The 23788-nt window shown below is 38.4% G+C and overlaps 1 pseudogene; it reads right to left on the reverse strand.

Moving 5' to 3' along the window:
* Positions 1–20697: 20697 nt before the first annotated feature.
* Positions 20698–21117, reverse strand: LOC122031401 (annotated as a pseudogene).
* Between the last annotated feature and the right edge of the window lie 2671 nt (positions 21118–23788).

Consider the following 23788-nt stretch of genomic DNA (forward strand, 5'->3'; position numbering starts at 1 on the left):
ATCATGAAACATTACATGTGAGACACATGGGAATCATATTTAGGTCTCTAACCCTAATATCATATAGTGGCCGAAACATATAGTTGTGACTTAGGTTAAAAATCAACATACAAGCATGTGAACCCTAAACCAATATCGTATCATGTATCACAAGGAACATCATGAGCATGTTTAGTTTAGGTTCTAGGTTTCCTAAGCTTAGAAATCTTGTCATGGCCGAATCTTATCAAGCATTACATTGGGTTAAAAGCAACATACAAGCATGTGAACCCTAAACCAATATCATATTATATATCATGAGAAACATCATAAGCATGTTTCGTTTAGGTTCTAGGTTTCCTAAGCTTATAAACTTGTCATGGCCGAATACCATCAAGCATCACATTTGGTTAAAAATCAACATACAAGCATATGAACCCTAACCCAATATCAAATCATATATCATAAGGAACCTCATAAGCATGTTTAGTTTAGGTTCTAGGTTTCCTAAGCTTATAAACCTACCATGGCCGAAACTTGTTAATCATGGGACTAGGTTTCATGTGGCATAAAAGCATAAAAACCCTAAACCAATTTCATAGCATTTATTACAAGGAACATCATAAGCATAGTTAGGTTGGGTTCTTAGTTTCCTAGGCCTTTAAACTAGTTGTGGCCGAAAGTTCATAAAGCATGAAAAAGTTCTAATCAACCCTACAAGCATGAGCATGTCATGTTAACTTCATATTTTGTCTTAAGGAACATCATGGCATGCTTAGTTTAGGTTTAAAGTTCTCCTAGGCCCTAAAACCTACCATGGCCGAATATTCATGAGCATGGAATAAAATTCTAATCAACATACAAGCATGAGCATATCATGTTAACTACATATCTTATCTTAAGGAACATCATGGCATGCTTGTTAGATTGTATACTAAAAGCCTAGCTTTTGGTATAAACATTTATCTAGAAATAAGAATCACATTGGTCAAATGTCTACATTTATGATAAATGTAGTTGCTCAATTAATTTATATTGTAGATAACATGGTGTGTGTGTCACACACAGAAGATCATGTTATCGGTTCCTTATAAATTATAAACAGTAGCTCACGACCAAGATGGAAAGGAACAAACCATTGGAAGGTCGTAGTGTAATTAGGTATTAGTTTATCTTAACTATATAATTACACTAGTACACTTAGAGTGTATTGAGTAGGACCATTTGAGGTCGTTCCTTTTATACTGACTTTATGAAGGAACAAAGACCTCAGTTATTATGGAAGTGTGTGCTCTTAATCCTAATACAATAACAAGCACATATATTTGATATTTATTTCTTTAATTTATCAATGGGTGAGATTTAGTTCAATAAATCAATAAGCCTGATAAGTTGGGAAATGATATCACTTATAGTGTGTGTTGTTGATTATAGAAGGAAACTGTGTCCTAGTAATCTAGGTTGAGAATGTCCCCAAGAGGAGCTCATAAGGATTGTTATGTTAAACCCTGCAGGTGGACTTAGTCCGACATGACGATGAAGTTGAGTGGTACTACTCTTGGAGCTAGATATTAATTAAGCGAGTTGTCAGTAACTTACTTAATTAGTGGACATTTGTTATCTTAAACACAGGGAGACTGACACACTCATAATAAGAAGGAGCCCAAAATATAATTTGGGATTGGTGCGGTAGTTCAATAATAGTTTTTTAGTGGAATGAATTATTATTGATGAAATTAAGTTGTGTGTTCGGGGCGAACACGGGATGCTTAATTTCATCGGGAGACCAAAACCAATTCCTCCTCTTGGTCCCTATCGTAGCCTCTAGTATATAGAGATTTATACCCACCGCATACCCACCTTCTTACCCATCCAATGGGGCTGGCCAAGCTAGCTTGGAACCCAAGCTAGGGCCGGCCAAGACCAAGTGGATGAGCCATGTAGGTGGCCGGCCAAAACTTGGGTCCCAAGCTTAGGTGGCCGGCCACTAGAATATTAAAAATGATTTTTATTAAAATTATTTCTTATGTGGATATCATGATTTTAAAAGAGAGTTTAAAAAATTAAAAATTTCATTTTATAGCTTTCTACAAAAGATTAAGAGAAGAGATTAATCTCTTTCCTTATTTGTAGTTTAAAAGGATGGTTTTAATTTTTTGGTAAAAATTTTCCTTCTTAGTAAATCATCTACATGTTTAAAAGAGAGTTTAAAATTTGAAATCTTTCCTTATTTGTTGATTAAAGGAGGATTTTAAATTTTAAGAAAACTTTCCTTTTTAATCATGTTCATGATTTAAAAGAGAGTTTAAAATTAAATATTCTCTTTTATAAGTTTCTACAAAAGATTAAGAAAAGATTTGATATCTTTCCTTATTTGTAGATTAAAAGAGATTTTAATTTTTAGAGATAACTTTCTTTTTATCCACATGTTTAAAAGAAATATTTTAATTTATAAAATTTCCTTTTTATTAACCACCATGAAGGGAAAAATTATTTGAGAAATTTTTATAAATTTCCGGAAGCAAATTAGGAAGTTTTAATTCTTGTGTGAATTAAAATTTCCTTGATTAAAGGGATTAAAGGTGGCCGGCCATTAACATGATGAAAAGAAAATTATTTTTAATTAAATAAATTTTCCTTTTCAATGGCAAAAGAATTAAGGAAGTTTTTATTAAATTTTCCTTATTTGCCAAGACCAAGGATTATAAAAGAGGGGGTAGAAGAGGCTTCGAAAGAGTAACAACTCTATTATTTTCTCCCTCTTTTCTTCCTTGGGTGTGGCCGGCCCTTTCTTTCCTCTCCTCTCCTTTGTGTGGCCAAAACCTTCTCATGGTGGAGATAGCTTTGGTGGTCGGATCTAAGAAGGAGAAGAAGGAGAGAAAAGAAGCCTCTTTTCTAGCATCCCTTAGAGCATGGTGGTGGTGGCCGAACCTCTTCATCCTAGGAGAAGTTTTGATGGACGAAACTTATAAGGAAGAAGAAGGTGCTTGGTGGTTCTCAACTCGGAAGATCGTTGCCCACACAACGTCCGAGGTTAGAAGAGGAATACGGTAGAAGATCAAGAGGTCTTTCTAAAAGGTATAACTAGTATTTTTCCTTTCCGCATCATACTAGTTATTTTTGAAAATAATATTAAATACAAGAGGCATACGATTCTAATGTTTCGAATTTGTTTTCGATATAGTGTGTTAGGACCAAAAGTAGCTAGAGGGGGGGTGAATAGCTCGTCGCGTTCGCTCGGTGCTCGGCGTTGCTTGTTCCTTCAAAGATGTGCAGCGGAAATACAAAGAAACAAATCACACAACGCTAACAAGGTTGGTTTACTTGGTATCCACCTCACAAGAGGTGACTAGTCCAAGGATCCACACCTACGCACGCACCCTCCACTAATAAAACTCTCCTTTATGGTAACTACCAAGGGCGGAGAAGCCCTACAAGACTCAGTACACGAAGAGAGGGAAAGGATACAAGAAATACAAGCTTACAAGCTTACAATGAGTACAAACCCTAACCCTAGCTTCTCTTCTTGACTTTGATCCGCCTCTTGACTTGGAAACCTTCCAAGATCCTTCAAGAACTGGCGATCTGAGCTTTGCAAGTGCTGTGGAGAAGCTGGCGAGAGATCTGGAGTGAATCGGTGAAGAGATGCTGCAGCCAACGCACGCCTGCAGCTCAAATACGACGCAACGGTCGGATCCCGATTGATTCGAATATTCCCAATCGATCAGGGAGGCTTTGGATCGATCGGGGAGGCTTTCGATCCAGCGCTTATCGCGCAAAGCAGCCGCGTCCCAATCGATCCACTGATCGATTTGGACATCTGGATCGATCCACGAATCGATCCAGAGGCTCTCTGTTCGCTAGGAAAGGCCTAGATCGATCCACTGATCGATCCAGCTCCTGGATCGATCCACTGATCGATCCAGCTCCTGGATCGATCCACTGATCGATCCAGCACTTGGTTTTTGCCCAAAACCAAATCCCAAGCCTCTCAAACCAACATCCGGTCAACCTTGACCTGTTGATACATCATGCCTAGCATCTGGTCACTCCTTTGACCTGCTAGGACTTCCCACCAAGTGTCTGGTCAATTCCTTTGACCCACTTAGACTTTACTCGTCGTGCCAAGTATCCGGTCACTCTCTTGTCCTACTTGGACTTCCACCAGATGTCTGATCATCCTTGATCCATCTGGATTTTCCCTTGCCTGGCTTCACTCACCAGGACTTTCACCTGGCTTCACTCACCAGGACTTTCACCTGGCTTCACTCACCAGGATTTCCTTCTGCCTAGCTTTACTCACTAGGACTTTCACCTGGATTCACTCATCAGGATTTCCAATCTGCCTAGCTTCACTCACTAGGACTTTCACCTGGCTTCACTCACCAGGATTTCCAATCTGCCTAGCTTCACTCACTAGGGCTTTCCTTCTGCTGCCTAACATACCAGTTAGGACTTCCTAGTCAGGTATCCGGTCACTCTTGACCTACTTGACTCTCCTTCAATCACACTGATCAATCCCTGATCAGAATCTCCCCACATGAACAACTGCACCTGCATTGTCCATGTGTCTACATGTATTGTCAAACATCGAAACTATGACCAAGACCCAAGCTTGGTCAACTCAGTCACCCTTGACCTAAAGGATATTGCACCAACAATCTCCCCCTTTTTGATGTTTGACAATACATTTAAGTTAGGACCATTCTGAGTTAAGCTAGTCTCATAGCCTTAACTCCATTCATGCCAAAAGTATGAATGTTGGTTCCCTTCATTCTCCCCCTATGAGCTACCCCATAGGTAATGAAAGCCTAGCTTAAACCACACATTCTCCCCCTATTGACACACATCAACCCATCTTTGAGCACACATCAACCCATGCCTCAATTTTAGGCACACTTCAACAAATGCCCCATTGTTGAAAACTCTCCCCCTGAAGAGTTGCTCATCGTTGTTCACAACTTCATTCGTTGTGGTCAACACGATAATGAAGGTCTCATACCCTTCATTAACCTTAACCTTACATTCTCCCCCAATGTAGGCAAATGCCCATCCTTGAGCATTATCCACTAGAACCCACTTGAACAATGAGGATATCCACTCCCCATTAAAGTTCAAACGCTCAACCTTGAGCATGTTCTTAACAGAAGGTTAACCACCTTCCAAGGTTCATGAAAAATAATTTTTCATGTCTTTAAAGAGTCCCTCCCCCTAAAAACATGGTGGTAACTTCTATCATTGCACCAACAATGACTTGGAATTCCTAAACCTTTAGGAAACCCAAATTTTAGAAGTTTTGAGGTTTAAATGTTCAATATTTGAAACAACCTCAACCTAAACTTCTACTTAGTCTTCGTTAACCAATCCATCCTTGTTTTCAACATGAAAACACCCTTTTTATATATACAAATGTATTTTGAGGGGTTAGGAATGGTTACATTGACTAAAATAGGTTTAGAGTGCTGAAATCAGACCTTCCCAGCCAAAATCAGCGTCCTGGATCGATTGGAGTTGGGTTCCAATCGATTCAACCTATTTGAATCGATCCACTGATCGATTCAGGATGTGTGGATCGATCGGCTGATCGATCCAGTGAGCTTCTGCTCGCGAGAATTGCCTTCTGGATCGATCCACGGATCGATTCAGGCATTCCAATCGATCCATGGATCGATTGGAGCTCTGATAGTTGCTGAATTTCAAATTCAGCCAACTTCAGAAACCCCTAGAAAATTCTACAAAAATCTAAAAATCATGAAATTTCATGTAGACATTATTTAGGGCATACTTTATCATGGAAAATTAGTTTTCTATGAAAAAACTTCATATTTTCAAATATTAACACAAACTTGAAAACATGCTAAAACTTTAGCGTTTTCTTCAAGTTTGTGTCTAACTATTCAATGGTGATTACTATCAAAAGAAAGCCTTCACCAAGGTTTTCCAAAAGTCTTTTAAAATAATTTTCAAAACCAATATCCCATCACATTCCTTGGGATTAATGCACATGACTTGTACATTAGCTTTCCCAATGATGGGAAAACACATAACTATGTGTTTTGATGAACCTAAAAACTCAAAAGAATGCACTAAATCAACATCTTGAGCTTTGTTCATTATCCTAACATCTCACTTGTATCTAATGTGCACTAATCACATACAAGTCACCTTATAGTCTTTGTGAGATGTAGATTTTGGTTTTTGCCCTAATCTAGGGATCATGCATATCTATCTAGGCATTTTAGAAATATTAGACATCCACCTAGGATGTCACTTGTCAATAAGTGTTGTTAAATGCCATTTGTCCTTAATTACAAGGAATTAAATTTAACGCATGATTATGTTATGGCATACATCAAAATAAAATAATATTCAAAAGAAAAATATTCTATAACTACATGATGTATGAATGTCATGACATGGTATTTTTTGGATTTTTCATAATAAAACATGAATGCAAAACTAGACATGATGTCATGGCATATGATGGGCAAACAATCATGGCAAGATTTAACATAAATAAAATATACCTAGATTAACTATCTAAGTATCCTTAAAGTCTTAGCTAAACTTACAACTTAAACCTAGATTGCCCTAAAGTGCTTCAAGAGAATGCCAAAGCCTAAATTGGCATTTCTAATTTCCTTGATTTAATGTATGCCAACTGAAAATAAACATGTCCTCAAATGTTGGCATATTCCATTTTTCCTCAAGAGTGATTACATAAATCAAGGCCCGGATTGCCTTAAATTTCCAAGAGAATACCAAAATCCCAACTTGGTATTTCTCAAGGTTTTCCCAATTTGTGTCATTTTAAGATAAAATCAATTTTTCACCATTAGACACATTTTACTCTTTCAAGGAGTAATCAATAGGTCCATTTCATTTTCAAAGGTTAACTAAAACCTTGAAAATGCTCCTTGAGTGTCAATTTCCTCAAAGTTGGGTTAACTACCCTTCTAATCGGAGTTGACACTCTCTAACCCATCTATGGGGTAGAGAAGATGCTCCTAGGAACCCAACACCTATTGGTGCTCCTTGGATGCTCTAGGTACTCACTAGGGATAACTTCCCTAGATACCTTCCTAGTGACCTTGTTGGGCTTCTTAGAAGCCTTGGTCACATTTTCTAGGTCAACTCTAGGGATAGCCTCCCTTGTGACCTTGTTAGTGACTTTCTTAGACTTCTTAGAAGTCTTAGTCACTTTGGTTGCAAAGATACTTCTAGGGATATCTTCCCTTGTATCTTTGACTTGACCTCTAGACTTAGGGTTTGTTCCATAGCTATATGGAACCCTATGATAACTAGGCACATCCCTTTTAGCTTTGGGTTTGTATCCCAAACCTCTATAGCCATTGGATGACCTTTGTGCTCCTAGCCCTAGGTATTGCTCATTTTGCCCTTTAAGGATATTCTCCATCCTTTTTAGGGTCTTTTCTAGTTTGTCAAGTCTTGACCTCAAGACTTGATTTTCTATCATTAAATCCTTAGGTTTTGGTCCATGAGCATTTTTGATCTTGGGCATGTGTCTATTTTCCTTAGTGTTCCCGCCCAAGTGTCTATCTACCTTCCTAACCTTAGGTTGGGTAGTTTTGGCATGTAGGGCCACATATTTTTCCTTAAAGCCCTCATGCTTTCTATTCTTATGGTAAATTGCATTAAAATGATAAAAGTTAGAACTATCATGCTTTTCACCATAATGTAAGGGGGTAGGCTCAATAAAAGATACCTTCTTCTTTACCTTGGAGGCTCCCCCTTGACTAGTGCCTCCTTGAGCCTTGACCACCTTCTTCCCCTTGGGGTATTGACTTCGGTAATGCCCCTTTTGATTGCAAGAGAAGCATATAATATGCTCCTTGCTCTTCTTTGTTCCGGGGATGGTCTTCTTGGGCTTCGCCTTGCCCTTTTGTGCCACTTGGCCCTTCTTCTTGGCCAATTTAGGGCACTTGCTCTTGTAGTGCCCATGTTCCCTACACTCAAAGCATATAATATGATTTTTATTTTTAATTGAAATATTTATACCTTTGCTTGTAGGGGTGGCATCTTTTCCTTTGGATCCGGAGGTAGAAGCTTCCTCTTGATCCGATCTTGATTCTCCTCCATTTGATTTTTCTTGACTCGTGGAGGTAGAAGCTTCTTCAATCTCTTCATCTCTTGACCCGGATGTAGAAGCTTCTCCTTCTTCTTGATCCGGCGTCACCAAGGATTGCTCCCCCTCAATCCTAGAGGTGGAGGCTTCATCATCTTGAATATGAAACAAGGAGTATGCTCCCTCCTTGTTCCCTTCATTGCATTCCCTTGAGGATGAAGCTTCTTGGATTTCCTCTTCTTCGGAGGTTGAGCATCTCTCAACCTCGGAGCCCTCCTCTTGGTCTTGCTCCAAAGAGTCACCCTCTCTGGATACTTCTTGCTCTTGTACAGTGGAGGGGATCTCTTCATGAAGCTTGGCCAATTTGTTTCATAATTCCTTTGCATCTTCAAATTCTCCAATTTTGCAAAGGATGGTGCTTGGCAATAAATTTACCAAGAGCTTGGTCACTTTATCATTGGCCTCGCACCTTTGGACTTGCTCTTGGCTCCACTTACTCCTCTTGAGAACTTTGCCCTTTGAATTTCTTGGAGCCTTGAAGCCTTCCATTAGAGCAAACCATTGCTCTATCTCCATCATAAGAAAATTTTCAATTCTTGATTTCCAAGAATCAAAACTTGTGGAAGTGTATGGTGGAGCCACCCTTGTGTCAAATCCAAGTCCATCTTGGAATTGCATCTTGAAGTTGAGCTTTTTTAAGTCTTGAACTTGAAGAATTTGCTCCAACTTCTTCACCCTCTAGCTTTTCTTGTTATACTTGACCCTTCCGGCGATGATTCCGGTGAAGAGCGGCCTCGCTCTGATACCACTTGTTAGGACCAAAAGTAGCTAGAGGGGGGGTGAATAGCTCGTCGCGTTCGCTCGGTGCTCGGCGTTGCTTGTTCCTTCAAAGATGTGCAGCGGAAATACAAAGAAACAAATCACACAACGCTAACAAGGTTGGTTTACTTGGTATCCACCTCACAAGAGGTGACTAGTCCAAGGATCCACACCTACGCACGCACCCTCCACTAATAAAACTCTCCTTTATGGTAACTACCAAGGGCGGAGAAGCCCTACAAGACTCAGTACACGAAGAGAGGGAAAGGATACAAGAAATACAAGCTTACAAGCTTACAATGAGTACAAACCCTAACCCTAGCTTCTCTTCTTGACTTTGATCCGCCTCTTGACTTGGAAACCTTCCAAGATCCTTCAAGAACTGGCGATCTGAGCTTTGCAAGTGCTGTGGAGAAGCTGGCGAGAGATCTGGAGTGAATCGGTGAAGAGATGCTGCAGCCAACGCACGCCTGCAGCTCAAATACGACGCAACGGTTGGATCCCGATCGATTCGAATATTCCCAATCGATCGGGGAGGCTTTGGATCGATCAACGGATCGATCCAGAGCGCCTCTGTTCTCTGGAAAAATGCCTGGATCGATCCACGGATCGATCCAGCGCTTATCGCGCAAAGCAGCCACGTCACAATCGATCCACTGATCGATTTGGACATCTGGATCGATCCACGAATCAATCCAGGCTCTGCTTCGATAAGGCTGGATCGATCCACCGATCGATCCCTCTGGATCGATCCATCGATCGATCCGACTTGGTTTTTGCCCAAAACCAAATCCCAAGCCTCTCAAACCAACATCCGGTCAACCTTGACCTGTTGATACATCATGCCTAGCATCTGGTCACTCCTTTGACCTGCTAGGACTTCACACCAAGTGTCTGGTCAATCCCTTTGACCCACTTGGACTTTACTCGTCGTGCCAAGTATCCGGTCACTCTCTTGTCCTACTTGGACTTCCACCAGATGTCTGATCATCCTTGATCCATCTGGATTTTCCCTTGCCTGGCTTCACTCACCAGGACTTTCACCTGGCTTCACTCACCAGGATTTCCTTCTGCCTAGCTTCACTCACTAGGACTTTGACCTGGCTTCACTCACCAGGATTTCCAATCTGCCTAGCTTCACTCACTCACTAGGACTTTCACCTGGCTTCACTCACCAGGATTTCCAATCTGCCTAGCTTCACTCACTAGGGCTTTCCTTCTGCCTGGCTTCACTCACCAGGACTTTCATTTCTGCTGCCTAACATACCAGTTAGGACTTCCTAGTCAGGTATCCGGTCACTCTTGACCTACTTGACTCTCCTTCAATCACACTGATCAATCCCTGATCAGAATCTCCCCACATGAACAACTGCACCTGCATTGTCCATGTGTCTACATGTATTGTCAAACATCGAAACTATGACCAAGACCCAAGCTTGGTCAACTCAGTCACCCTTGACCTAAAGGATATTGCACCAACATAGTGTTCTTTTGTTTTTCTTTTCCTTGTGATTTGATTGTTCTTTTCAGTTAACCTAAAGTTATTTTAGGAAATTAAATATTAGCTTTCCATAAAAGGTTTTGTCTAGTCGGTGGTGGTTGCTCCCATATCCAAGAAGGCCATGTGCCTCACCACGTCAGTACTTGAAACCAATTATGGAAATTAATATTTAATGGAATTAATAACTTAAGGTAATTTGGGTCGAACGTGTTAAGTTCCGCAGGAGACCCAAGTCAAAACCTAAAAGAACGAATAGATTAAGTTTTGGATCAAACGTGTTAAGTTCCGCAGGTGATCCAAAATGTAATTTAAAAGAACACATGGTAGCTAGGAAAAGGTTCAGACCTTTGTACAAAATTTTTGTACAGTGGAACCTCTAGGTTTTCCGAGTAGCAACCAACAATGCTTAGTTTAGGTTTAAAGTTCTTCTAGACCCTAAAACCTACCATGGCCGAATGTTCATGAGCATGGAATAAAATTCTAATCAACATACAAGCATGAGCATATCATGTTAACTACATATCTTGTCTTAAGGAACATCATGGCATGCTTAGTTTAGGTTTAAAGTTCTTCTAGACCCTAAAACCTACCATGGCCGAATGTTCATGAGCATGAAATAAAGTTCAAATCAACATACAAGCATGAGCATATCATGTTAACTCCTTATCTTATCTTAGGTAAAAATCATGGCATGCTTGGATTAGGTTTAACAATTTCCTAGGCCCCTAATCCCATCATGGCCGAATGCTTATGAGCATGGAATGAATTCAACCCAACATATAAACATGAGCATATCATATCAACTTCATATCTTATCTTAAGAAAGATCATGGCATGCTTGGTTTGAGTCTTAACTTACCTATTTCCTTTATTCATTCTTGGATGAGAATCTAGGGACATGACTCTAAGTTCTAACCAAACATTCTAGCATATGAACATTAGATAAATCCTCTACCATAAGATACATGTTACAAGAAACATATTGAGCATGTCAAATTTGGGTCTTTACATTTCCTAGGTCCTTCTTGTCTTGGCCGAAAATTCCATGAAGGTATCCTAGGTTTTTAGGCAACCAAATCTCATAGAAAATACACAAGCTATTGTACCACAGGTGAGGGGAAACTTACATCCTTTCGCTTGTGGTTTTTCTTAAGGAAAAAGGTACCCTAGGTGCAAAGGAAGGAGAGAGCTTCTTCTTCTTGCACTTCCTTTTGTTTCTCTTGCTTGGAAGGGGTAGATCTTGAAGGCTTCTTCTCGTAAATTAGTTTTCTTGGAGAGGAAACTTAGCTTAGCTTTTGGAATAAGGAGAGGGAGGGCTCTTGGTTTTGGTGGAGAATGAAGAAGGAGAAGGAAGGAGAAGGAAGGAGGAAGAAGAAGAATTAAATCCCTTGCTTTTCTTCTCCCAATCCTATTTATTCCTATGTAAATGAAGCATGTCTTCATTCATTCCCTCAACTCCTCTTTTCCCTCATTCCTTTATTCCCACGAAAATAGAGAGAGGGAGGGAAGTAGGTAATTTATCTTTTGCTTGCTTCTTCTCTTAACCAAGAGGAAGAGAAGGTAAGCAACTTGGTTTTCTCTTGCTCTTTTACTTAACCATCTTCTCTCCTTTAACTACCATTTCCATTCTCTTTTATTCACTTATCATTCATTACTCTAGTGGTTCCATCCACTAATTTAACTCTATTACTTGTGGGAGGTTCAAGGTTCAATCCTTGACCTCACCTCTTCTTATTCTATTTTGGTTTCTATTTTTCCTTTTCTCTTATTCTTTTTATTTTTATGCTCTAAAGAAAATAACACTCATATACTTATCTTATAATTTCGTGGGTGTTACATAGATATTGTGTGTGATTGGACCCTTAGATATGTCAAGGGCATTATTTTTGTGTGTGCAAGATTGTATGTATTAAATATAGCAGGAGTTGTCTTAGTTTTAGAATTTTACTTTTTTGTTCGATCTAGAATACATGTACATTCCTTTGCGGAATATAGGATCGATATATGTAAAATTCTATTTTTGTCACGGATCAAATCCTTGCGAGACGTGGTGCTACTGGAGGACCATAGGCGTAGCGGAAAAGGAAGCTCGATGGACCCGACGGCATGATCCCTAGGGTTGGCACCACACGAAGGATAGTAATGGAAGAAGTCATAATAGTTGGAAAATTAATTTCATATTTATTGCTTTTATTTACTGTGATGTGTGTGTGTGCATGTGATGCATACTAGCGTAGTCAAAAATCCTCACCTTAAATAACTAAGTGGGAGAGGGATTTTTAACAAATTCCATGGTCTCCATTACTGGTTTGTAAGTGACGCAACAAGCTTGCATGTTGGCTCTGAGTGCCTCTCTCCACAACGGATGGGTTTGTTGTGGATCACTAGATCAAACTTCCTTTATGGATGATTATAGGAAATTATTTATGAGCGTGTGATCTTCTCCAACTGAAGGGGCATAATCTTATTTAATGGACTTAGTATCAAGTAATGGTATACACTTAGACGCATTCAAAAGTATCCTCCCCAACGGAGTCACTGCTATTGTTTTGCGTGACCAAAGGAAAATCAACTATTAATTTTATTTTTCATAAAGTTAGGATGACAAGATAATAAAATTAATGGGTAAGACCCTCCTCTTACAAATGTTGAATTTGTATACATCCACACTAACGTGGCATGCATAATTCCCGGTGTTTGAGGTGTTGGTGAATTTAAATAATATTGTTTAAGGAATCAATGTTATTTTAAATTCAAAGTTTTGACCAAATATTTGACCAAAGACAAGACCAACTATTAATTTTATTTATCATAAAGTAAGGTTGACGAGATAATAAAATTAATGGATAAAATCTCCTCTTTGAATTTGTATATGTCCACACTAACGTGGCATACAAAATTCATGGGGATTTTTAAGGAATTGGTCTTGACCAAATATTTTTGTGATTCTTATGATTTAAAATGTTGGTCAATCCCCTAGCTATTATACTATAGGATAGACTCAGTGGTCCCAATTATAATGATTGGAAATAAGACTTGGACATTAAGGTGGACTGTCTTCTTAGAACTAAAAACAATAAAGGCGTATTTTATTCATTAGTTGTTACATGTTTAGTGGAGTTATCTACCGGTACCTGGTGTGTATATACGGGAACCACTGATCATGTCTGCAGGGGTTCCAGGAAACCTGACAACTATATGAAAAGAAAATCACCATCTACATGAGCACTACTGTAAAAGTAGTAGTTGTTGCAGTGAGAAATCTTTATTTTCCGAGAGTAATAAAACATGGATTTTGAGAAATTATCTTTACATACCAAGTTTAGAAAGAACTAGATTTCAGTTTCTAAACTTGATATTCTGTCTCTTTTGATAACAAAGTTGTTATCAAGGAAAAGAGAAAAAATATCTGTTCTGATACGTTGGTTGGCAATTTATAAATCCAACAAATTTCATGATGCAACAAATGGAAATTAATAACACATCTTCTAACTTTTAAAAGAGAAAGTAACCTTCGGAGATGAACCAATCTTATCTTTGGCATCTAAAGCTAGGTTATAGTAACTTGAGTAGGATTCAAAGGATAATAACCAATGAACTCTTGGGTTCATTGGTAGTGGAAATCCTTCCAACCTGTGAGTCTTACTTGGAAGGAAAAATAACCAAGAAGCTTTTAAGTCTAAGGGGTATAGAGCCAAAGATATGTTGGAATTGGTTCATTCTGATTTGTGTGGACCTTTAACTATCCAGGCAAGAGGTTGTCTCGAATATTTCGTCTCTTTTATAGACGACTATTCGAGACATGGGTACATTTACTTGATGTGCCACAAGTCTAAGTGTTTTGATAAGTTCAAAGAGTACAAGGCTGATGTGGAGAAACGTCAACGTAAAAGTATCAAGACACTACGGTGAGATCGTAGTGACAAGTACCTCTTAGGATAGTTTAGGAATCACTTATCAGAAGTCGGGATTCAATCCCAACTGATTGCACCTGGTATACCCCAACAGAATGGTGTAGTAGAACAAAGGAATAGGTCTCTTATGGAAATAGTTAGATTAATGATGAGTTATTCAGAATTACCAAATTCGTTTTAAGGATATACATTGAAAATGGAAGTGAACATAGTACCTTCTAAGTCAGAACTCTCTACTCCCATAGAATTGTAGAATGAGCGTAAGCATAGTCTAAAGCATATTTAGATTTGGGGTAGTCCAGCACATGTGCTGAAGGGAGACACTGATAAGTTGGAATAGGAGTTCACTTGTTTGTGCGTTATTCTAGAGAAACGAAAGGAGGTTTATAGTCCTTAAAATCATAGGGTCATTGTTAGCACCAATGACCGATTTTAGAAGAGGACTAGGTAATAAACCACAAACCCATAAGTAAATTTGTTCTTAAGAAAATAAAGGGCACGTCTAATCTAGTACCAACTGTACAAGATGAAATATCACAAGAAACTACAACACGTATTACAAATGATAAACAACTACAGACAGTGTCTCATCGTAGTGGGAGGGTTAGAAGGCAATATGAGATATTCATATTTTGGGAGAGTCTTCGGACTTGAACCCTGGTGAACATGAACCTAATTCCCGGACATATGACGAAATATTCCAAGATAAAGATGCAACATCTTGGCAAAGAGCAATGAATACATAATTAGAATATATGTATTCTAATAAAGTCTGGGAGCTTGTAGAACCACCAAATGGTGTAAAAGCCATTGGGTGTAAATAGGTCTAGAATAGGAAAAGAGGGATAGACAGGAAGGTAGAAACTTTCAAAGCAAAGCTTGTTGAAAAAGGAAACTTTTTCACCGGTAGTCATGCTTAAGTCTATCCGGATTTTTTTATCTATTGCTGCTCATATGGATTATGAGATATGGCAAATGGATGTCAAGACAGCTTTCCTTAATGGGAGTCTTGAAGAAAGCATCCATATGAAGCAACCAGAGGGGTTCATTGCGAAGGTCAAAGAGCATCAAGTATGTAAGCTTAATCAATCTATTTATGGGTTGAAGCAAATCTTTAAGGTCTTGAAACATCCAGTTTAATGAAGTAATCTAGACCTATGGATTTATTCAGTGTCCAGATGAGTCTTGTGTATTCAAGAAGTGTGATAGAAACGTGGTGGTATTTCTTGTACTATACGTAGATGACATATTTGGTAGTTGGAAACAATATCAAAGTATTATCGGAAGTAAGGGTATAGTTGTCCAAATAATTCGATATGAAGGACCTGGGAGAATGCACATATTCTTGGGATCAAAGTAATAAAGGATCACAAGAAAAGAATATTATGATTATCCCAAGCTTCATATATCGATACGATCCTAGCTCGTTTTAGCATGCAAGACTCCAAGAAAGGTTTTCTACCTTTTAGACATGGAGTAACTTTATCTAAAGAGATGTCTCCGAAGACATCAAAGGAGATAGAGGACACGAAGACAATTCCTTATGCTTCGGCTAACGGAAGCCTAATATATGCTATGCACGAGACCGGATATCTGTTTTGCCGTGAGCATGGTTAGCAGATATCAAAAGTAACCCGGGACAGGGATATTGGACTGCTATTAAGCATATATTAAAGTACTTGAAAAGGACTAGAGATTATATGCTGGTTTATCAAGCAGATAATTTGCTCCCTGAAGGTTACATGGATTTTGACTTCCAATCAGATAAGGACAATAGTAAGTTGACCTCGGGGTTTTTGTGTTTACTTTAGGAAGTGAAGTCATAACAATGGAAGAGTGTTAAGCATAGGTGCTTTTCAGATTCCACCATAGAAGCTGAATGGCTCAGAAACTTCATGATGGACTCAGACATGATTTTTGGTTTGTCCAAAAATTATTACAATTTATTGTAATAATAGTGGTGCAGTAGCAAACTCGAAAAACCATAAGTCCATAAAGCAAGTAAACACAATAGAGCACAAGTACCACCCAATATGAGACATCGTATAATGAGGAGAAGTTGTTTCCGCCTAGATTGCATCAGATGATAACCTAAGAGATCCTTTCACTAAGACCTTTCCGGCGAAAGCTTTTGATCGGCATGTGGAGGGGATGGGAATCAGATGTATGGCAGCAGATATGGCAGCTTAGTCTTTTAGTATAAGTGGGAGATTGTTAGAGTGTATACTAAAAGCCTAGATTTTGTAAACATTTATTTTGAAATAAAGAAACACATTGGTCAAAAATGTCTACATTTATGCTAAGTGTAGTTGTTCAATTAATTTATATTGTAGATAACATGGTGTGTGGTGTCACACACAGAAGATCGTGTTATCGGTTCTTTGTAAATTATAAACAGTAGCTCACGACTAAGATAGAAAGGAACAAACCATTGGAATAGTTGTAGTGTAATTAGGTATTATTTTATCTTGACTAATAAATTACACTAAGTACACTCCAAGTGTATTGAGTAGGACCATTTAAGGTAAGTTCTTTTTATACTGATTTAATAAAAGAACAAGACCTTAGTTATTATGGAAGTGTGTGCTCTTAATCCTAATATAATAACAAGTACATATATTTAGTATTTATTTCTTTGACTTATCAATGGGTGAGATTTAGCTCGATAAATCAATAAGCCCGATAAGTTGAGAAATGATATTACTTATAGTGTGTGTTGTTGATTATAGAAGGAAACTGTGTCCTAGTAATCTAGGTTGAAAATGTCCCCAAGAGTAGCTCATAAGGATTGTCATGTTAAACCCTACAAGTGGACTTAGTCTGACATGACGATAAGGTTATTATGTAAAACACGGGATGCTTAATTTCATCGAGAGACCAAAACCAATTTCTCCTCTCGGTCCCTATCGTAGCCTCATGTATATAGAGATTTATACCCACCCATACTCACCTTCTTACCCACCTTAAGGTGGTCGGCCAAGCCTAGCTTGGAGCCCAAGCTAGGGTCGGCCAAACCAAGGTATGAGGTGGCCGGCCCTAGCTTGAGTCCAAGCTTGGTGTGGCCGGCCATAATTAATTAAAAGGATTTTATTTTTTAAAATTTTTTCTTATGTGAATTGCATGGTTTTAAAAGAAAGTTTAAAATTTAAATTTTTCCTTTTATAGCTTTCTACAAAGTATTAAGAAAATATTTGATATCTTTCTTTATTTGTAGATTGATAGGAAGATTTTAATTTTGATAAAATTTTTCTTTTTTGTAACCATATTAATGGTTTTAAAATAGAGTTTAAAATTCAAATCTTTCCTTTTATAGTTTTCTACAAAGGATTAAAAAAAGATTTGATATCTTTCTTTATTTGTAGATTGATAGAAAGATTTTAATTTTGATAAAATTTTCCTTTTTTGTAACCATGTTCATGATTTTAAAAGAGAGTTTTAAAATTAAATATTTCCTTTTATAAGTTTCTACAAAAGATTAAGAAAAGATTTGATATCTTTCCTTATTTGTAGATTAAAAGGAGATTTTAATTTTAGAGAAAACTTTCCTTTTTGGAAATCATCCACATGTTTAAAAGAAAGATTTTAATTTATAAAATTTCCTTTTATAACCCACCATGAAGGGAAAAAATATTAGAGAAATTTTTTATAAATTTTTGAAAACAAATTAGGAAGTTTTAATTCTTGTGTGAATTAAACTTTCCTTGTTTGGAGCTTATAGGTGGTCGGCCATGTCAATAATGAAAAGGAAATTATTTTTTAAATTAAATAAATTTCCTTTTTTATGGCAAAGGAATTAAGGAAGTTTTTTATTTAAATTTCCTTAATTGCCAAGACCAAGGATTATAAAAGAGAGGGTAGAGGTGCCTTCAAGTAGGACGACTCTATTCTATGTCTTCCTCTCTTTTCCTCCTTGGTGGTCGCCGGCCCTATTGTTTTTCCCTCTTCCTTTTCTTTCTTCTTCATTGGCCGAACCTCATCATCTCTTGGAGCTTGAAGGTGGTCGGGTTCTAGCTTGGAGAAGAAGGAGAGAAAGGAAGCATCCTTTTGGAGCTTAGTAGTGGTGGTCGAACCTCATCTATTCTTGGAGTACTTGTGGTGGTCGAACCTTGAAAGGAGAAGAAGGCTTTGGGTGGTTCTCATCTCGGTAGATCATTGCCCACACAACGTCCGAGATAAGAAGAGGAATACGGTAGAAGATCAAGAGGTCGTTGCATACAAAGGAAGGTATAACTAGAATTATTTTCCGCATCATACTAGTTTTTCTTTTGTATGAATTCCAAAAACAAGAGACATTAGATTCTAGTTTTTCAAATTGTAATTCGAGTTTGTGTTTTTCTTAATTTTTCTAATTTGTGATTCGATTGTTCTTTTTGGTTAAACCTAGAGTTATATAAGGAAATTAAATATTAGCTTTCCTTAAAAGGTTTTGTCTAGGCGGTGGTGGATGCTCCCATACCCAAGAAGGTCATGTGCCTCACCCTGCAGTCCTGGAAACCAATTTTGAAAATTAATATTTAATTGAATTTATAACATAGGTTGATTTGGATCAATAGTGTTAAGTTCCGCTTGCAATCCAAGTGTAAACCATTAAGAACAGATAAGTTAAATTTGGAATCAATAATGTTAAGTTCCGTTTGCAATTCCTAATTTAACTTCTAAAGAACACAATAGGTTGTTTAGGAAAAGGTTCGACACTTGTACAAAATTTTTGTACAGTGGAACCGGTACGATCCTCCTAGGACCAACCAACAATAATAACTCTTTAGTGAAATGAGATATTATTGATGAACTTGAGTTGGATGTTCGGGCGAACACGGGAAGCTCAAGCTCATTGAGAGACCAAAACCAATTCCTCCTCTCTGTCCCTGTTGTAGCCTCTTATTTATAAAGCCTTATATCCACTTAAAGTCAAGTTTCTTACCCATCTTATAGTGGCCGGCCAAGCCAAGCTTGGAGCCCAAGCTAGGGTCGGCCAAGCCAAAGGATAGAGCCAAGTTGTGGCCGGCCAAGCTTGGAGCCCAAGCTAGGTGGCCGACCACATTAAAATAAAAGGATATTTTAATTTTTAAAATCTTTCCTTTTGTGGAAGACATGGTTTTAAAAGAGAGTTTTTAAATTTTAAAATCTTTCCTTTTATAGCTTTCTACAAAGGATTAAGAGAGATATTTGATATCTTTCCTTATTTGTACTTAAAAGGAAGATTTTAATTTTTTATAAAACTTTCATTTTTGTAACCATCCACATGTTTTAAAAGGGAGATTTTAATTTCTAAAATTTTCCTTTTATAACCAATAAGGGATTTAAAAGAGAAATTTTTTTTTATTAAAATTTCTTATCGGAAATAAATAAGGAAGTTTTAATTTTGTGTTTCCTTGTTTGGAGCACAAGTATATGGTCAGCCATGACAAGCATTAAAGGAAGTTTTAATTTTTTGTTTTAAAACTTTCCTTTTTAGTCATTGGCAAGGAATATAAGGAAGTTTTAATTATGTTTAAAACTTTCCTTTTTGTCAAGACCAAGGATTATAAAGGAGATGGAGGGGTGCCTCATGAGATAACACATCTTCTATTCCTCTCTTCCAATCCTTGGTGGTCGGCCCTTGTCCTTTTCTTTTCTCCTTTTGTTTTCTTCCTTGGAGGCCAGCGACATCAATTGTGGTAATCTCTTGGTGGTTGGTTGCTTAAAGGAGAAGAAGAAGAGAAGGAAGCTCTCTTGTCTAGCACCCCTTGGAGGTAGGCCTGTTCAACCGGTCGGTTAACCGGTTTACCGGTTTATCGGTTCCGGTTAATTCCGGTTTACCATGATTTATTTAAAACCGGTTAACCGACCGGTATCTTACCGGTTCTACCGGTTCCGGTCGAACCGGTTCCGGTCGGTTAACCGGTTTCAACCGAGAACCGGTAAAACTAAAGTTAAGAGTTCCAGACCTTTGATGAAATAACAAAACAAACAAAAAGACCATTAATTAAAAGGCTTAATATAGAAATTTTCTCATGTTCTCGACTAAATGTTGTAGATTGATATCCAATTCATACTGTTACATTCTCTTACCTACTTAATAGATATTGCTACACGTATTCTACTTGGTTCTTTAAAGATAGAACCTAAAGAAAGCTACCAATTCCAACAAATTGCCAATTTTCAATGTATGAGAAGGACATTCTGCCGAATGGCTGCAAGTATCTCTCAAGTCTCATTCTGTTGACACACAATTTATTTTTTCAAATTGATTGATCATCATTTGGAAAAAAAACATGTATCCACTTCATTGTTAGTTGGCAGGTGTAAAGAGAGGGGGAGAGAGAGAGAGAGAGAGAGCGCAATTAATGGGATAGCAAGTTGAAGCACACTAAATCAGCATATTGTAAATAAAGGAATTAGGAACCACTAAGCTTGGATCATAATTGAGTAATGCAATTGTTAATTCCAAGAGCTAATTGCTCTGTTTCTTGAGGAGGATGGCATTTAGATACATACATGTCGTCCATGAATTTGACGGTGGTGAGGACGCTGATGATGAGGAGGCGGTGGACGTTGAAGGAGTCGAGGGTAATGGCTTGGCGGCTGTCGGCGAAGCTGTCGAGGTATATGTACGCGATGACATAGCAGGAGGGGCTGCAGCATGCGTAGCGGAAGATGCGCACCAGGTAGTGGCGCACCGAGATGGACGGCTTCCGCACACCCTGGAAGGCCGACGGAGCTCATTGGCCGTCGGAGGCAGCGTCGTTGCGCTCCACCAGCCACAGGAGGACGGTTGAGAGGACGGAGACGACGGCCGGAACGACAAGCCGTTCGTCGGCAACCGGTTGCTCTGCCATGGCAGGAGATCTCGCTCCCGCTAACTTTTTGCAGATCAGGTGGCGGCGGCGGTTGGACAGATTGGAGACGTAGACATGTCCAAAAATTTATTTATATAAAAACTTTCAAGATGGAACCAAGTTTATTTATACTTTTAGAGAGGTATGTGCTTTAACAAAATTTATCCAGAAGATTGTGAAGAGTTCTGCAGGTTGGGCTCGAGTCCATTGAAAGGTATATGAAAGAATTTTGAAGCACCATTTGGTCAGATACTCAGATTTCATTTTATAGACTAGATTCATTTACCATGTAATTTGTATTCCATGGCTCGTATTAAAACCAAGTCAACCGGTTGGTGCCTAGTTTTACCTGTTTACCGGTTAAACCGGTAAAAAAAATCCAAAACCGGGAATCAACCGGTAAACCGGTAAAAACCGGTTAACCGGAACCGATTAAAACCGATTAACCGGTTAACCGGTAACTCGGAACCGGTAAGCTACCGGTTCCGGTCCGATTTTCGGTTTGTCGATTTTTTTGCACAGCCCTACTTGGAGGTTAGTTGGTGGCCGGATCTTGGAAGCCTTGAAAGAAGCTTGAGTGGATTTCAACTTGGAAGATTGTCGCCCACACGACGTCCAAGAGAAGGAGAGGAATACAACAGAAGATTAAGAGGTCTATAAGGTATAACTAGTTATTAGTTTCTGCATTATAACTAGTTCATCTTTTGTATAGATCTTGAAAAAATAAACACAAGAGATTATTGGTTTTAAGTTATCGTTTTTGTTATCGATTTTATTTTTCGATTTCATGTTTCGATAATATGCTTCTATTGAGGTCTCTACAGTTAAACCTAATTTACTGTAAGAAGTTAAATATCTGATTTCTTTGTGAGGCTTTGTCTAGAAAGTGGTGGATGATCCCATACTCAAGAAGGCCTAGTGCCTCGCCATGTTTAACCTAGAAGCCGATCTTTGAAATAGATATTTGATAACTTCTGTAATATGATTTAACTTAGGAAGATCACATCGGTTAAACTTGGAGTAAAAATGTTAAGTATCGTTTCCAATCCAAGTTTAACTTCTAAAGGACAATTTGGATTAATAATGTTAAGTATCGTTTGTAATCCAAATTTAACTTCAGTAGAGCACATGGGTAGCTAGGATAGTTCTATGCTTGTACAAATTTTTGTACAAGGGAACTAGGACGGTATTCTGAGTAGCAACCAGCAGAGGTTTCTCCACCCAGAATGAGCTACGTGAGCTAGCCAGAGTTTGTTGAGGAGTCATCCATCGACGGATTGGGATCGTCCACCTTACGGACAATCATGGAGTAAGAGCAAGTTATCTTTGAACCACGTAAATAGACGTATTGGCATTTTTCTTGTCTTTAACTTTCTTGTTTATATTTCTTTGTATTTTCACTACGCAAGCTAACCATTGTATGAAGCTATCAATTTAGGGGCACCGACTATTCAACTCCCCTTCTAGCCGGCAACACTAGATCCCCTATAAGTGGTATCAGAGCGAGGACGCTCTCCTTTAGATTAATCATCGAGGAAGCAAGAAGATGGTCGACTTGATAACACCTCCAAAGTTTGAAGGAAGAGGCTTATGGGGCATCACGTATTGGATGATGAAGATGGAGGTCTTCTTTAATACGGATTAGGATACCATGATGGTGGTTAAGGAGCCATTCGAAGTCCCAAGAGACAAGAAAGGAAAGAGACTCCGACAACATCATTGGATAGAGGAGCAAACCTCACGATCAAAGGCAAATGATAAGGTAATATCTATTTTGATTGATATTTTGCCTAATGATGTGATGAGCCATGTAGGTGAATACAAGAATGCCCATAATTTGTGGAGCAAGATAAAGAAGGTTCCTTGGGAAGAACCTATGCCTACATAAGAACAAGAGAAGGAACAACCGGAAGGTGACGAGCGCTCAACTTCCGAGGAGGAGGAGAAGGATGAGGAATGACATCCACAAGTGTGGATGAGGAAACATCCTCAAAGGTTGAAGAAGAATCCAAAACAAGTGAAGTGGATGAAGAAGAAGTCTTGGAAGTAGTCAACCTTGCTAGCATCTCCACCTAAGTGAAGTCAAAGGACAACATCATTTGCTTCAGATGTAATGAGAAAGGACACTACAAGAGTAGGTGCTCATTGGATAAGAAGAAGGTAACTCCTAAAATCAATTCAATTCCTTTAGAATCTAATTTGAGTTGTAGGAAGAAGAAGGAGAAGAAACACATTAGATGCTTCACGTGTGGTGAAATGGGCCACTACCACACAAGATGCCCAAGGAAGGGAGAGCTCAAGAAGTTAGAGCATCTAAAGAAATGAGAGAAGAAGAGAAGCTCAAGTCGAGGGGAGCTTCAAGGCTAAGGGAGGTATACCCTAATTTAAATTGTAATTCAAATATTTATTCTCCCATGCATGCTAGAAATAATTTGCATTATTTACCCATGCAAAATTTTAGATTTAAATATCATGATAAAAATAAGGTCAATGTAAATCATAACCCTATGAGACCTATGCATGATAGACCTAGGTAAGTTAAATTCTCATTACCTAAGGAGAAGAAGGTAATGAAGAACTTAGGCATCAATCCCAAGAAGGAGAGATACATGCCTAGGAAGGGTAGGTCTAGCAATGTCCATGGTGGACATGTTAACTCTAGGTTTAGGAA

Source organism: Zingiber officinale, chromosome 11A, assembly GCF_018446385.1.
Source record: "Zingiber officinale cultivar Zhangliang chromosome 11A, Zo_v1.1, whole genome shotgun sequence".
Lineage (NCBI taxonomy): Eukaryota > Viridiplantae > Streptophyta > Magnoliopsida > Zingiberales > Zingiberaceae > Zingiber > Zingiber officinale.